Source organism: Scyliorhinus torazame, chromosome 14 (assembly GCF_047496885.1).
Source record: "Scyliorhinus torazame isolate Kashiwa2021f chromosome 14, sScyTor2.1, whole genome shotgun sequence".
NCBI classification, from domain to species: Eukaryota; Metazoa; Chordata; class Chondrichthyes; order Carcharhiniformes; family Scyliorhinidae; genus Scyliorhinus; species Scyliorhinus torazame.
In genome coordinates, this window is record NC_092720.1 from 125796725 (window position 1) to 125812675 (window position 15951).

Consider the following 15951-nt stretch of genomic DNA (forward strand, 5'->3'; position numbering starts at 1 on the left):
ACGAGGGACGCAAAGGCCAAGACGTCAGCCTCTTTCGCCTCCTGCACTCCCGGTTCTTCTGCAACCCCAAATATAGCTAACCCCCAGCCTGGTTTGACCCGGACCCCCACCACCTTTGAAATCACTCTTGCCACACCCTCCCAGAACTCATGCAGTGTTGGACACGACCAGAACATGTGGCTGTGGTTCGCCGAGCTTCCCGAGCACCTCCCACACCTATCCTCCACCCCGAAAAACCTGCTCAGTCTTGCTCCTGTCATATGCGCTCTGTGTAGAACCTTAAATTGAATCAGGCTAAACCTGGCACACGAGGATGAAGAATTTACCCTACTTAGGGCATCTGCCCACAGCCCCTCCTCGATCTCTTCCCCCAGCTCCTCTTCCCATTTTCCCTTCAGCTCCTCTACCATCGCCTCCCCCTCGTCTCTCATCTCCCTGTATATTTCGGACACTTTACCTTCACCAACCCATGCCCCCAAAATCACTCTATCCTGGATCCCTTGCGTCGGGAGTTGCGGAAATTCCCTCACCTGTTGCCTCGTAAATGCCCTCACTTGCATTTATCGGAAAGCATTCCCTGGTGGCAACTTATATTTTTCTTCCAATGCTCCCAGACTCGCAAACGTCCCGTCTACAAACAGGTCCTTCAGCTTCCCAATTCTTGCTCGCTGCCAACATTGAAATCCCCCATCTATCCTCCCCGGGACAAACCTGTGGTTATTCCTTATCGGGGACCACACCGAAGCACCCGTCACTCCCCTGTGTCGTCTCCACTGCCCCCAGATCATCAAGGTCGCCACCACCACTGGGTTTGTGGTGTACCTTTTCGGGGAGAATGGTAGCGGCGCCGTCACCAGCGCTTTTAGTCTCGTTCCCTTACAGGACGCCATCTCCAGCTTTTTCCATGCCTCACCTTCTTCTTCACTCATCCACTTACAGACCATCGACACATTAGCGGCCCAGTAGTAGTCACTCAGACTCGGCAGTACCAATCCCCCTCTGTTCCTACTGCGTTGCAGGAACCCTCTCTTTACCCTCGGGGTCTTTCCCGCCCACACAAAGCCCATAATACTCCTGTCTATTTTTTTGAAAAAGGCCTTTGTAATCAGGATGGGGAGGCACTGAAACACAAAAAGAAACCTCGGGAGGACCACCATTTTAACCGCCTGTACTCTGCCCGCCAATGACAGGGGCACCATATCCCACCTCTTAAAGTCCTCCTCCATCTGCTCCACCAGTCGCGTCAGGTTAAGTTTATGTAGGGTTCCCCAGTTCCTGGCCACCTAAATCCCCAGGTATCGAAAGTTCCTTGCCACTCTCCTCAGCGGCAGAGCATCCATCCCCCTGCCCTGTTCCCCAGGGTGCATCACAAAAAGCTCACTCTTTCCCATATTTAATTTATATCCCGAGAACTCTCCAAACTCCCTGATTATCTGCATTACCTCTGGCATCCCCTCTACCGGGTCCGCCACATATAGCAGTAAATCATCTGCATATAGTGACACTCGATGTTCCTCTCCCCCTCTAAGCACCCCCCTCCACCTCTTAGAGTCCCTCAGCGCTATGGCCAATGGTTCAATTGCCAACGCGAACAGTAACGGGGACAGGGGGCACCCTTGTCTTGTACCCCTATGTAATCAAAAGTATCCCGATCTTTGCCTGTTTGTAACGACGCTTGCCACCGGGGCCCCGTACAAGAGTCTAACCCATCTAATGAACCCCTCCCCGAACCCAAATCTCTTCAGTACCTCCCACAGATAGTCCCACTCCACCCTGTCGAATGCCTTCTCTGCATCCATCGGCACCACTATCTCTGCCTCCCCCTCCGGAGGGGGCATCATCATCACCCCCAGCAGCCTTCGTACATTGGCATTCAATTGTCTCCCCTTTACAAACCCTGTCTGGTCGTCATGTACCACCCCTGGGACACAATCCTCTATCCTTGTCGCCATCACTTTGGCCAGCAGTTTGGCGTCTATGTTTAGGAGGGAGATGGGCCTGTATGACCCGCACTGCAGCGGGTCTTTGTCTCGTTTCAGAATTAGCGATATCATCGCCTCCGACATTGACGGGGGTAATATCCCCCTTTCCTTAGCCTCATTAAAGGTTCTCGCCAAGAGCGGGGCCAGCAGGTCCATATACCTCCTATAAAATTCCACCGGGAACCCGTCTGGTCCCGGGGCCTTCCCTGCCTGCATGTTCCCTATTCCTTTGATCACCTCATCCACCTCAATCTGCGCCCCCAGACCTGCCACCTCCTGCCCCTCTACCCTCGGGAACTCTAGCTGATCCAAAAAGTGTCTCATTCCCTCTTTCCCCTCCGGGGGTTGGGACTTGTACAGCCTCTCATAAAATGTCTTGAACACCTCGTTCACTTTCCCTACTCTCTGCTCCATCTTTCCCGTTTCGTCCCTAACTCCTCCGATCTCTCTCGCCGCCCCCCTCTTCCGAAGTTGTTGGGCAAGCAGCCGGCTCGCCTTTTCCCCATATTCATACTGTATCCCCTGTGCCTTCCTCCACTGTGTCTCTGCCTTTCCCGTGGTCAGCAGGTCAAACTCCGTCTGTAATCTTCGTCTTTCCCTATATAGCCCTTCGTCTGCGGCCTCCGCATACTTCTTATCCACCCTCTGTAGAGGGTGCCATCTCCGCTACTCCACTACTGGGCCGATATCTGGGGTTTGAATATCTGTGTGTGTCTCTCTCCAGCTGGCACTGAAACTTCAGAGGCCAGGGGATGTCGCACTGGGACACTTCCACTGAAGAGAGCACTGATTCAAGCCTGCCGTTTATTCCTAACCGACAGCCTGAGACTTATATCACACAGATCTCCAGACCCCTACCAATACCCAGGTGATTCTCTCTCTTGCCGGTGGTACAACCCCCACCCGGTTCCTACTCCACTAGAGTAGCTTTCCCAAGAGAGAGAATAGGACACTGCTGTTTATTTCCTAACCAGCAGTCTGTCCTGAGTGAATCGCTCAAGATGACCCTCGGTTCCTGAACCCGGAATTAAGGTGAGGAGTATTTTAACAATGACTTGGTCAGAGATCGCTGGTGAAGGATTGAAGAATTTAAACGACTCCAATTAGCATCAAATCAAGATTTATTGTAAACCCAGGTCAAAATCATCAACAGAAGAAACACAGTAAAATCTTATGCTCTAATACAACTAAGTCTATTCAAAAGGTAATATAGCGGACACAACGAAAATTCTTACAGTTACACAGGTTTTAGCAAAATCACAAGGCACAAAACAAGTTCCCTTCCCCAAAGCCTCAACCACTATTAAAATCAAGGGAGTTTCGCAAGCTGCTGCGGGTTACTTACGGTCACAGGCTGCAGAGGTCAAGTCCGGGGTGCAGAGGTCGAGCCAGGAACGAAGAGACCCCTCTCGAAAACACAGCCCCTTTTATATAGTTATACCTGGCTTTGTTCTGTGATCGGCCAGCCCCTTTTGCATTGAGAAGGTAAGTTTTTAAAAGTTCCCGCTGGTCCCGCCCCCTTTGCCGGTCAGAGCTGTCTGTTTCTGGGTATTCCTTGCAGGTCCGCTTCTTCCAGCTGGGCAGACCTGCGCGATTTGAATTTGGCGCTGGCTCCGCCCCCTTCTTTCAGTGAGTTTCAGCCGGCAGCTTCTGTCAAGCTTGGAGTACCTCCCCCAGGTCCGCCTCCAACTTGGTTTTTTTCAGACCTGCGCGATTTGAATTTGGCGCTGGCTCCGCCCCCTTCCTTCAGTGAGTTTCAGCCGGCAGCTTCTGTCAAGCTTGGAGTACCTCCCCCAGGTCCGCCTCCAACTTGGGTTTTCTGCCGGTAGCTTCTGTCAAGCTTGGAGTACCTCCCCCAGGTCCGCCTCCAACTTGGTTTTTTTCAGACCTGCGCGATTTGAATTTGGCGCTGGCTCCGCCCCCCTTCTCCCAGTGAGTTTCTGCCGGTAGCTTCTGTCAAGATTGGAGTACCTCCCCCAGGTCCGCCTCCAACTTGGTTTTTCCTCTACCGCTGATTTTCTAGGGGCTTTTCCAGCGCAATATGCTGGACTCAGACAGTCTGATTTCTAGTTTTAATGAGGTTAGGCTCTTCTGTGGAGAATTTCAGTGTCTTCCAGCTGCTCCGGAGATGGCTGCTGTTCTCACCTCGCTATGTTGATGGGGTGCTAATTGGATTCTACTCTGGTGGAGGCCAGGTCATTTACATTTGCATGGGGCTATGACCATCCCATTGTCCTGCTTGCATGCAAGCCTCCTGTGTATTCCCGTGCCCCTTTGTCTGTGTCTTGATGTTATCTTGTTTGTCTGGCTCCTTCTTCCTTGTAGCTCCGAGGGGGGTGTTTGTACATGTTTATGTATTTATGCCCTTACTCAGCTCAGCGGGCCAAGCCTGCTGGGAAAACTGGTTCTGTTCCCTTGGCTGGAAAGTCGGTTTACAGTCTCTGAGTTTCTCCAAAAAGGGCCGAATTGCCCGAAAACCTTACAGATGCCCCTTCGATACGTCCCTACCTGCTTGGACCGTATCGACACAGGTGAAGGGCAATTATTTCCTTTTGTGTGGACCGTAGGTCCCCCCCCAACAACATGCGAAACTACAAGTCCCAAGACAGTTCCCTTAGTCTAGGCTACCCCTGGTTTCAATGAAAGGGAGAGACAAGACCATATCTAATTTAAACACACAGTAACATATACACATTTCACCGGAACCCCAAACGTAAGAGTCCCTGTACATATATCACAATCAAGTACACATTTCACCGGAACCCCAAACGTAAGGGTCCCTGTAACCCGCGAATCCATACAACTATTTCATCTGTTTATTTCACCAAGGATCCTCCTTTCTTGGCTGCACTTCGCTTCTTCCCGATGAGGGCTCTTCATTTACTCTCCATCGTCGATACCTGCAGCTGAGAGGTTTAGTCCAACTGAGGCGACAGCACAATGTACCCCCTGTACAACATTTCCTTTGTGGGACAAATACTAAACCATTCTCAGGCCCCCCCCTGGTGGTGATCGGACAGTTGTGAGGGTCGATCGGTTGGGCTGTGGGCAGGGGTCGCTTTACCTGAACCAGCAGTTCGGTAGCTTCTACAGTCATCCCTTCCCTGGGCGTTACACATCCCTCCCCACTGCGGTCAATTTATCCCGTTCCCTGGGTTCTGCCACCACCTTACAAAAGTGATTAATGCCCCTTGTGGACATGCCTTGGTAGATCCCCATGAACACAAATAAATGCCCTGGTCAAAAGCCCACCCCTTATCCCCGCAAACGGTGATCCTACCTGGTGACCCCGTGATGGTCCGTTAGGTGTTGTCCAGTCCGTTCCCAGTCCGAGGACCGATCCCTCATGTCCAGCCTCAGCTTCCTGGGCCACCACCGTCTCCCCAAAGGAACGTCCCCCTCACAGGTTGAACACACCCGCCTGCCCTCAGTCACCCTAACCCGGTCAGTCGAAGGACTCTTCTGTCTCGCCTCTGCGGAGTTCTCCCGGTCCCACCATCGACAAGATCATCAAACTCCACATCGTCGGGTGCCCCATCTGTAAAAACAAAACACATTCTTGCCTCTACAGCCCTACCTACCTTGAAGTGCATGGGTGCTATCCGGTGGCGGCAGCAGCTCCTGCTTTGAAGTTGCCGCAGCCTGTCTGGGGTTCTGTGTTTACAGCCCGGCTCCCCAGGGTCCTAGTGCCTGCCGCTATCCGGTGGCAGCAGCAGCTCCTGCTTTGAAGTTGCCGCAGCCTGTCTGGGGTTCTGTGTTTTACAGCCCGGCTGCACCAGGGTCCTAGTGCCTGGTGCTTCATCATTTTACCCTTGCACCAGGCGCTTCTGTGTTCCCACGATCCTAAATACTTCACACACAACTACACACTAATTAGAACTAACAGGGGGGGAATGCTATATACAATGCCACCCGTCTCCGGGTGGCCAAATTAAAACTGTGCCCCGCTAAACTGGGGCAGTTCACCTGTTTGGTCCAATGGCTCGGGCCAGACCGTCCCCTCCCGGGGGTTCGGGCTGCCCCTTGCCTCTCCTTTCCCAACAGGGTTCGGTGATCCCTCATCGCTCCCTTCCACTCGGGCCCCCTTACTGCGGGACCGGGTGACAGGGAGGTGTGATGGGGACCATCTTACCGGGGGCTTGGAGACCCGATTGCTCCCTCGTCCCCCGACTGGTTCCCAAGCCCAAGGTGATACCTCCACTTCCTCCGCCTCCTTAGCCTCTATACTAAGGCAGGCTACCTGACCCACAGGTAAGGGCTTGGGAATCCTTACTGTCCCTGGGCTGGGTGCTTGCAGCACGGTCGGTCTCTTTGGGACTGCCCCTTCGGGACAGCACCTTGTCACCGGTTGTGTGACCGTGGAGTCAGGGACCTCCCCCACCGTCGTTAATTCTACGGGGGGTTTCTCCACTACCACCCCCCGTCTTCCCCCCACCTTGCTCTTTCTTGTCCTTATGGGGTGGAACAATTTAAATTGACTGATGTGGCGTTCGCATGGGTCCCACCTTAAGGGATTTAAACTGCAAATAGCCCCTGAGGCAGCCTCCAGAATGGGACCCTGCACCTGGACCGGACCAGGGTCTGGGGCTAGAACTACCCCTGCGCTCCCTTTTTCCTGAGGCTGCTCCCTGGGTAGTCATACGGGTTCTTGTGGTGTGGGTGCGGGCAGGCCCTGGCCCGTTGCCATTGCCACCTGTCCTGAGCCTTGCAAAAGGGCTAAAATTTTACTTATTTCGATGGTTCCCGGGGCAGCTGCTCCTACCGCCGGGGTCTGACTCTCTACTGCGGGAGCCCTCTCCTGCTTGCTAGGGTTTCTACATTCCCTCTTGAAATGCCCGGCCTTCCCACACCCGTAGCATACCGGTTTCTCGTCGGAGGTCCGGGTGCCCACATGCTTCCACTCTCTCTTAGGGGCTGCTGGCGCGATTTCATGCACCCTACCCTTAAGGGGCTTGTCCTCACCCCTCTCCCCATTACGATATGCAAGGGTGAGTTTCCTAAGGACCTCTGCCTCATTAAGGTCCGGACTCTGCGGGTCGAACCAGTGTTCGGCCTTTGCCCTAACGTGAGGGAGACAGTTAGCTACGAGGGTCTTCAGCCAGTGGGCTGTTCTCTCATCTAAATTCTGCCTATCCGCGGGAGCCCCACACGCCTCCACATAGACAGTCCACAGCCTGTCTGCGAACATAGTGGGAGATTCCCCTGGTTGCTGCTTGGTTTCCCCCACCCTCATGAAAGGGCTCCCCAGATTCAAGCCCATTGCCTCCAGAACAGCAGTCTGTGCTGCCGCCCAGGTGTCAGGTCTTCCCCCATTCCCAGAGGTCACTGTCCTGCATAGCTGGGCATCTAGGGTTATCAGGAGCATCTTTATTTGCTCCCCTTCGTCGCAGTCATTGATGTTGGCAGCCTGTTCCACCTCCATAAAATGCAGCGACGGATCCCCCTTTGGAGTTAGTCTGGGAACGTGGGCCACCATCCCCCTGAGCGCGGATGCCCCATGAGGAACGATAATGTCGCCCTCAACCGGTCCCCTGTTTGCCATCCCCGCCGGGGGACCATACCTTCTTTGCCTGACAGGGCACATCTGCCCTACCCGGGGTTCCTGCTCCTCCTCCCCACTGTCCAGCTCTCCTGCCTCGTTGGGTAGCCCCCCTGTCCCCGGGCTAACTACCCATATAGGAGACGCCGCTATCTGGGGATACACCACTGACCCCCCTTGGACCTGCCCCTGACCGGGCGGTCCAAACCCTACCTGCTGACCCGGCCCCATCACCGGCATCCCAGGCAGCGGTTTGTCCCCATCCCATGGGGACCCACATACGAAACCAGGCGGACACGCCGCCAGCTGGGGGTACCCTGCCGACCCCCCTTGGACTTGCCCCTGAACGTGCAGTCCGATCCCCCCCTGCCGGCCCGGACACAATCCCGGTGCCTCAGGAGGCGGTCTATTCCCCTTGGCCTTTGGGGAATCATCCGCTGCGAGGAGCACCTTGCCCCTAGGGAACCCCCCTGGACCTACCAGGTGTATCTGTCCCCTGAACCTGGACAAGGCCTCCTCCAACTCCGTTATTCGTGCCTGGCACGGCCCATGGGCACAGTCCCCTACTTCCTCGCGAGCCACTCGGTATGCTGCCTGGATGTCCCGGAACTTCCCCTCCAGCTTCCTACACTGCTCTGTACTCCGAGCATATAGTTCCTGGAGCCTCCGTTCCTTTTCTTTACCCTCCACTATCTGGCAGTGGAGATAGTCCTTCTCACACCGGTTAGACTCGCTTTCCTGTTTCATTTCTGCCATTTCTTCCCGCAGTCGTTCCGCTACACTCGCTCTGTCCTGTTTAATTTCTGTCATTTCTTCCCGCAGTCGTTCCGCTGCACTAGCGCTGTCCCCTGCGCTGGCCCTCACTTCTCTCAACTCCTGCTCTAACTCTTCGACCCTATCCTCTGTCTTGACTACCTGCTCGGACAGGCAAACCAGCCAAACTGCCTTCTCCAAGTGCCTTTTGTGCGCCTTGCTTTCTGTCCATGCAGCCGCTGCCATTACCGGTTGCTCCGCATTGATCAATTCTGAAACCCAAGGTTTGGTGAGGTTGACCTTTTGCCACAAATATGAGGATATTCTCTCCTCCATTTTGCTTCGTTCCCTCACCCCCTCTGCCAAGTCACATACTCCAAACCACCGGGCTCCTGCCGCGGTCGCCATTGTAGAGGGTGCCATCTCCGCTACTCCACTACTGGGTCGATATCTGGGGTTTGAATATCTGTGTGTGTCTCTCTCCAGCTGGCACTGAAACTTCAGAGGCCAGGGGATGTCGCACTGGGACACTTCCACTGAAGAGAGCACTGATTCAAGCCTGCCGTTTATTCCTAACCGACAGCCTGAGACTTATATCACACAGATCTCCAGACCCCTACCAATACCCAGGTGATTCTCTCTCTTGCCGGTGGTACAACCCCCACCCGGTTCCTACTCCACTAGAGTAGCTTTCCCAAGAGAGAGAATAGGACACTGCTGTTTATTTCCTAACCAGCAGTCTGTCCTGAGTGAATCGCTCAAGATGACCCTCGGTTCCTGAACCCGGAATTAAGGTGAGGAGTATTTTAACAATGACTTGGTCAGAGATCGCTGGTGAAGGATTGAAGAATTTAAACGACTCCAATTAGCATCAAATCAAGATTTATTGTAAACCCAGGTCAAAATCATCAACAGAAGAAACACAGTAAAATCTTATGCTCTAATACAACTAAGTCTATTCAAAAGGTAATATAGCGGACACAACGAAAATTCTTACAGTTACACAGGTTTTAGCAAAATCACAAGGCACAAAACAAGTTCCCTTCCCCAAAGCCTCAACCACTATTAAAATCAAGGGAGTTTCGCAAGCTGCTGCGGGTTACTTACGGTCACAGGCTGCAGAGGTCAAGTCCGGGGTGCAGAGGTCGAGCCAGGAACGAAGAGACCCCTCTCGAAAACACAGCCCCTTTTATATAGTTATACCTGGCTTTGTTCTGTGATCGGCCAGCCCCTTTTGCATTGAGAAGGTAAGTTTTTAAAAGTTCCCGCTGGTCCCGCCCCCTTTGCCGGTCAGAGCTGTCTGTTTCTGGGTATTCCTTGCAGGTCCGCTTCTTCCAGCTGGGCAGACCTGCGCGATTTGAATTTGGCGCTGGCTCCGCCCCCTTCTTTCAGTGAGTTTCAGCCGGCAGCTTCTGTCAAGCTTGGAGTACCTCCCCCAGGTCCGCCTCCAACTTGGTTTTTTTCAGACCTGCGCGATTTGAATTTGGCGCTGGCTCCGCCCCCTTCCTTCAGTGAGTTTCAGCCGGCAGCTTCTGTCAAGCTTGGAGTACCTCCCCCAGGTCCGCCTCCAACTTGGGTTTTCTGCCGGTAGCTTCTGTCAAGCTTGGAGTACCTCCCCCAGGTCCGCCTCCAACTTGGTTTTTTTCAGACCTGCGCGATTTGAATTTGGCGCTGGCTCCGCCCCCCTTCTCCCAGTGAGTTTCTGCCGGTAGCTTCTGTCAAGATTGGAGTACCTCCCCCAGGTCCGCCTCCAACTTGGTTTTTCCTCTACCGCTGATTTTCTAGGGGCTTTTCCAGCGCAATATGCTGGACTCAGACAGTCTGATTTCTAGTTTTAATGAGGTTAGGCTCTTCTGTGGAGAATTTCAGTGTCTTCCAGCTGCTCCGGAGATGGCTGCTGTTCTCACCTCGCTATGTTGATGGGGTGCTAATTGGATTCTACTCTGGTGGAGGCCAGGTCATTTACATTTGCATGGGGCTATGACCATCCCATTGTCCTGCTTGCATGCAAGCCTCCTGTGTATTCCCGTGCCCCTTTGTCTGTGTCTTGATGTTATCTTGTTTGTCTGGCTCCTTCTTCCTTGTAGCTCCGAGGGGGGTGTTTGTACATGTTTATGTATTTATGCCCTTACTCAGCTCAGCGGGCCAAGCCTGCTGGGAAAACTGGTTCTGTTCCCTTGGCTGGAAAGTCGGTTTACAGTCTCTGAGTTTCTCCAAAAAGGGCCGAATTGCCCGAAAACCTTACACCTCAAAATTTCCCCCCCTAATCTCTCTCTTTCTTTACCCTCTTGTTTCCCCTTGTGGGCTCTGATGGAAATCAGCTCTACTCTAACCACCGCCTTCGGCGCTTCCCATACTACTCCCACCTGGACCTCCCCATTGTCATTGACCTCCAGGTATCTTTCGATACATCCCCTCACCCTTCCGCATACCCCCTCGTCCGCCAGTAGTCCCATGTCTACTCGCCAGAGTGGGCGCTGCTCCTTTTCCTCTCCTAGATCCAGATCCACCCAATGCGGGGCGTGATCTGACACGGCTATAGCCGAGTACTCCGTTCCTGCCACCTTCGGGATCAGTGCCCTTCCCAAAACAAAGAAGTCTATCCGGGAGTATACCTTATGGACGTGGGAGAAAAAGGAAAACTCTTTACCCATCGGTCTGGCGAATCTCCACAGATCTACTCCCCCCATTTGTTCCATAAATCCCTTAAGCACCTTGGCCGCTGCCGGCCTTCTCCCGGTCCTGGATCTGGACCGATCCAGCCCTGGGTCCAGCACTGTGTTGAAGTCCCCCCCCCCCATTAACAAGTTTCCCACTTCCAGGTCCGGGATATGTCCCAGCATTCGCTTCATGAATCTCGCATCATCCCAGTTCGGGGCATATACGTTCACCAGCACAACCGCCTCATCCTGCAATCTGCCACTCACCATCACATATCTGCCCCCACTATCCACCACTATGGTCTTAGCTTCGAACGATACACGTTTCCCCACCAGTATTGCCACACCTCTGTTTTTCACATCCAACCCTGAGTGGAATACCTGTCCCACCCATCCTTTCCTTAGTCTAACCTGATCCGCCACCTTCAGGTGCGTCTCCTGGAGCATGACTACGTCTGCCTTCAGTCTCTTTAAGTGCGCAAACACCTGTGCCCTCTTTATCGGCCCATTTAAACCTTTCACATTCCACGTGATCAGCCGGGTTGGGGGGCCATTTACCCTCCCCCTCGTCGACTAGCCATCCCCTTTTTTAAGCCATCTCCTCACCCAGGTCTCACGCACCCGTCTGTCCCCCAGACGGCGCCCTCCCGTCCCGACCACCTCGTCTCGTATCAGCCCCCCCTTACCCTCAGCAGCAGCAACCCAGTTGATCCCCCCCCCCCCCCCGCTAGATCCCCCTCTAGCTTGATTACTCCCCCCATATTGCTTCCGGAAGTCAGCTGACCTCGGCTTCCCCTGTTCATTCTTTGACCTCCCTGCGTGTGAGGCTCCCTTCCTTCCTGCGCCCCTTTTCCCGCTATAATTTCCATAGCGCGGGAAAATACCCGCGCTTTCCTCTCGGCCCCGCCCCTAATTCCCCTTCCCTGTCCCCGTTTCCACCGGCGCCCACATTTCTTCGTGTCCCCCCCATCGGGGGGAGAAATATTCCCCGTCCAACATTATTATACAGTAGCCCTCCCCTCTCCCCACTTTACATTTCTGTGCCACCGCCTCGCTACCTCCCTCCAGACATCAATTTCTCATGTCTAGTCCAATTTCTCATCCTGAATAAATGTCCATGCCTCCTCCGCCGTCTCGAAGTAGTGGTGTTTACCCTGATGCGTGACCCACAGTCTCACCGGCTGCAGCATCCCAAATTTGACTTTCTTCCTATGGAGCACCGCCTTGGCCCGGTTGAAACTCGCCCTCCATCTCGCCACCTCCGCACTCCAGTCTTGATACACGCGTATCACCGCGTTCTCCCAATTGCTACTCCGTGTCTTCTTAGCCCAGCTCAGGACCATCTCGCTGTCCCTGTAGCGATGGAACTTCACCACCATTGCTCTTGGTGTTTCCCCTGCCTTTGGTCTTCTCACGAGGACCCGGTACGCTCCCTCCACTTCCAGGGGGCCCGTTGGGGCCTCAGCTCCCATTCGAGTATGGAGCATCGTACTCACATACGCCCCAGCGTCAGCTCCCTCTGTTCCTTCAGGGAGACCTAAAATCCGTAAGTTCTTCCTCCTCGAGCTGTTCTCCAGGGCTTCCAGCCTTTCTATGCACCTCTTATGTAGTGCCTCGTGCGTCTCCGTTTTTACCACCAGGCCCTGTACCTCATCTTCGTTCTCGGCTGCCTTTGCCTTCACTCCACGGAGCTCCATCGCCTGGACCTTTTGTGTTTCCTTTAGTCCCTCGATTGCCAGTAACATCGGCGCCAGCACCTCTTTCTTGAGCTCCTCCACACATCGTCGGAGGAACTCCTGCTGTTCCGGGCCCCATACCATCTGGGCTCCCTCGGCCACCATCTTGCTTCTCCCTTCTCTTCTCTGCCGCTGCTCCAAAGGATCCTCCGCAATCTGGCCACTACTGCCGCTCCTTCCCATCCACCCCCGGGACTCCTTCCTTTGTCACCTCACAGTGGGTTTGGCCAAAAAAGGTTCCCGTTGGGGCTCCCGATAAGAGCCCTAAAGTCAGTTGAAACGGGAGGTGCCAAAGTCTCATCATATTTCTTGCGATCCTCCTCATTGTAAAATGCAAATGAGTTATAAAGTTCAATTGCTTGTGGATCTGCAACCGTTAGAAGCAACGCGATTCACCTTTCATCAAGCTAGGCCTGCAGGCCTAGGGCTGAAAAAGAGAGGTTACACTGTTGCTTGAAGAGCTGCCAATTTTCTTCTACATTAATGGATTTCTGAAGCTGGTGGAGGCTCTTCGTCCTTCCATCTCCCACTTCAGCTTCTTCCAGTGCGCTGAGTCACCACACGTTGCAGTTCACCAGATCAGTCTGTCTGCCGGATTTTAACTTTGTCACTTCGCCGTTACCTTCAAATCTTCAGCAACCCTGGTACCATGTTGTGTTCGGTGTTCAATGCCTAGCAAGGAATCTACCAAACGACTTGACTTGTCCAAACCAGTATATTTATTGAATCACACGTGGTAAGATAATGATCTGTTACAGAGCAAGTTATCATGTGTACTCCTCTGGAACTACCCTAGCACGACGGTCCACTTGTACGTCTTATAACTATCTGCCGATGGCCGGATGTACCCCCACATATATTGGAGTGCTTTGACACATGACCACTGTCTTGCGACCGCATGGTGTTTCTGTACCGCCACCTGCTGGTTGGAGGTCGCACCACCAGCCATATAGGCATATCACCACAATATGGATTTCAGCAAAGCCTTTGACAAGGTCCCACATGGGAGACTGATAAAGAAGGTAAAAGCACATGGGATCCAGTGTAACGTAGCAAGTTGGATCCACAATTGGCTTAGCGATAGGAGACAGAGGGTGGTGGTAGAAGGCTGTTTGTTTGACTGTGGTGTAACACAGGGATCAGTGCTGGTTTCTTATTGTTTGTGATATATATATATAAATGATATAGAAGAAAATGTGGGAGGCTGAATAAGTTTGCAGATGACATGAAGATTGGCTGGGTGGTTGAAGAAGCAGATCTTAGGTTACAGGGGGATATAGATGGATTGGTCAGATGGGCAGATCAGTGGCAGATGGAATTTAACCCTGAAAAGCGTGAGGTGTTGCACCTTGGAAGGATTAGCACAACAAGTGAGTACTCAATGAATGGTAGGCACTAGGAAGCTCAGAGGAACAGAGGGATCTTGGGGTGCATATCCACAGATCCCTGAAGGTAGCAGGACTGGTTAATAAGGTAGTTAAGACGGCATATGGGACTCTAGCCGTCATCATTTGTGGCATAGATTATAAGAGCAGGGAGGTTATGTTGGAGCTGTACAGGACTTTGGTTAGGCCACAACTAGAGTACTGTGTTCAGTTCTGGCCACCGCATTATCAGAAGGATGTGATTGCACTGGAGAGGGTGCAGGTTTAGCACAGGGCTAAAGAGCTGGCTTTTAAAGCAGACCAAGGCAGGCCAGCAGCACGTTTCAATTCCCGTACCAGCCTCCCCGAACAGGCGCCGGAATGTGGCGACGAGGGGCTTTTCACAATTACTTAATTTGAAGCCGACTTGTGACAATAAGCAATTTTCATTTCATTCAGAGGAGTTTCAGCAGGATGTTGCCTGGGATGGAGTATTTTAGCTATGAAGAGACCTGCATAAGCTTGAGTTGTTATGTTTGGAGTAGAAAAGGCTGAGAGGGGACCTGATTGAGGTATAGATGATTATGAGGGGCATGGACAGGGTGGATAAAAAGCAGCTGATCCCCTTAGTTGGAAGGTCAATAACAAGGGGGCATAATCTAAAAGGGAAAGGCAGGAGGTTTAGAGGGCATTTGAGGAAAATAAGTTTCACCCAGAGGATGGTGGGAATCTGGAATGTACTGCCTCGGCAGGTAGTTGATGTAGAGAAACCTCACAATCTTTAAAAAGTGCTTGGATGAGCACATGAAATGTCATAACATTCAAGGCTTTGAGCCAAATGCTGGGAAGTGGGATTAGTGTAGATTAGAGTAGTTTTTTGTGTAGGTGCAGGCTTGATGGGCTGAAGGGCCTTTTCTGTTATCTATGATCCTGCAACCAGGGATTATGGTGGAAGAATCAATCCAGTCGAGTATTTTAAGTTCAAGCTGGTTTATTGTGAGACACTTCCACATAGCTACTAACCCACAAGAAGCTCCCACCCCAAAATGTTCCAAATATTTTGATCAACTTAAATAAGAAAGTAAATTAAATCAAATAAACTGAGGGGCAAATTGAAGGGGCATCCCCTTAAAGAGAAACTGCCTTAAACAAAAAAAGAATTACAATTGAGACCAAAATGTGATTTAAAGGGATCAATAAGGCACCCAAGCCCCTGCAGTACCCAACAGGCAGGGACTGTCTCAAGGGTGCCAGTGGGCACCACATGCTCCCTCTCCAGGGACACCAGCCGCGAATGTAGCCATGGCAGAGGGGCAAACAGTCGGACGACCCCCTCTGTCACCCACCGCCTGGAAGGTTTAGCCAGGCCCAGGAGCAGATTGGCGAGGAGGTCCTCCTCCTTCCCCACCCTCTCTGCACCGTGGTTCCCGTAGATCAGGAGCGTGGGGCTGGAGTGCAAACAAAATTGCAACAAAAGGTTTTTTTAAATAACAGAAAAGGGGGTGCAGTCTAAAACAACCTATGTCAGCATAGTTCGCGGACTCCACAAGGCTGCAAAAAGGAAGGCACTTGCAAGTCCATGAACTGATGCATTCTTCGGTTGTACGGGACTGCTGTGTGCAACACCCTCCACCCCAGGGTCCCGAAACTAAGGGAGGAGGACTCTTCTGTAGAGGCATCTCCGCTGGGGTCCTCCGCTGGGATCCTCCGCTGCCAGACAGCAACAAGTCGTACCAAAGTGTTCCAGCTGTTTGTATTTGTAGGATAATCAATGTCAATGTTTTATGAGCAATTTCCTCATCAAGGTAATTGCCATGCAGAGTGACAAATAGTAGAATGACATCGGGGAGTACAGCGGTTCAAGTAGGCAGCTCACCACCATCTTCTGAAGGGCAACTAGAGATGGGGAATAAATGC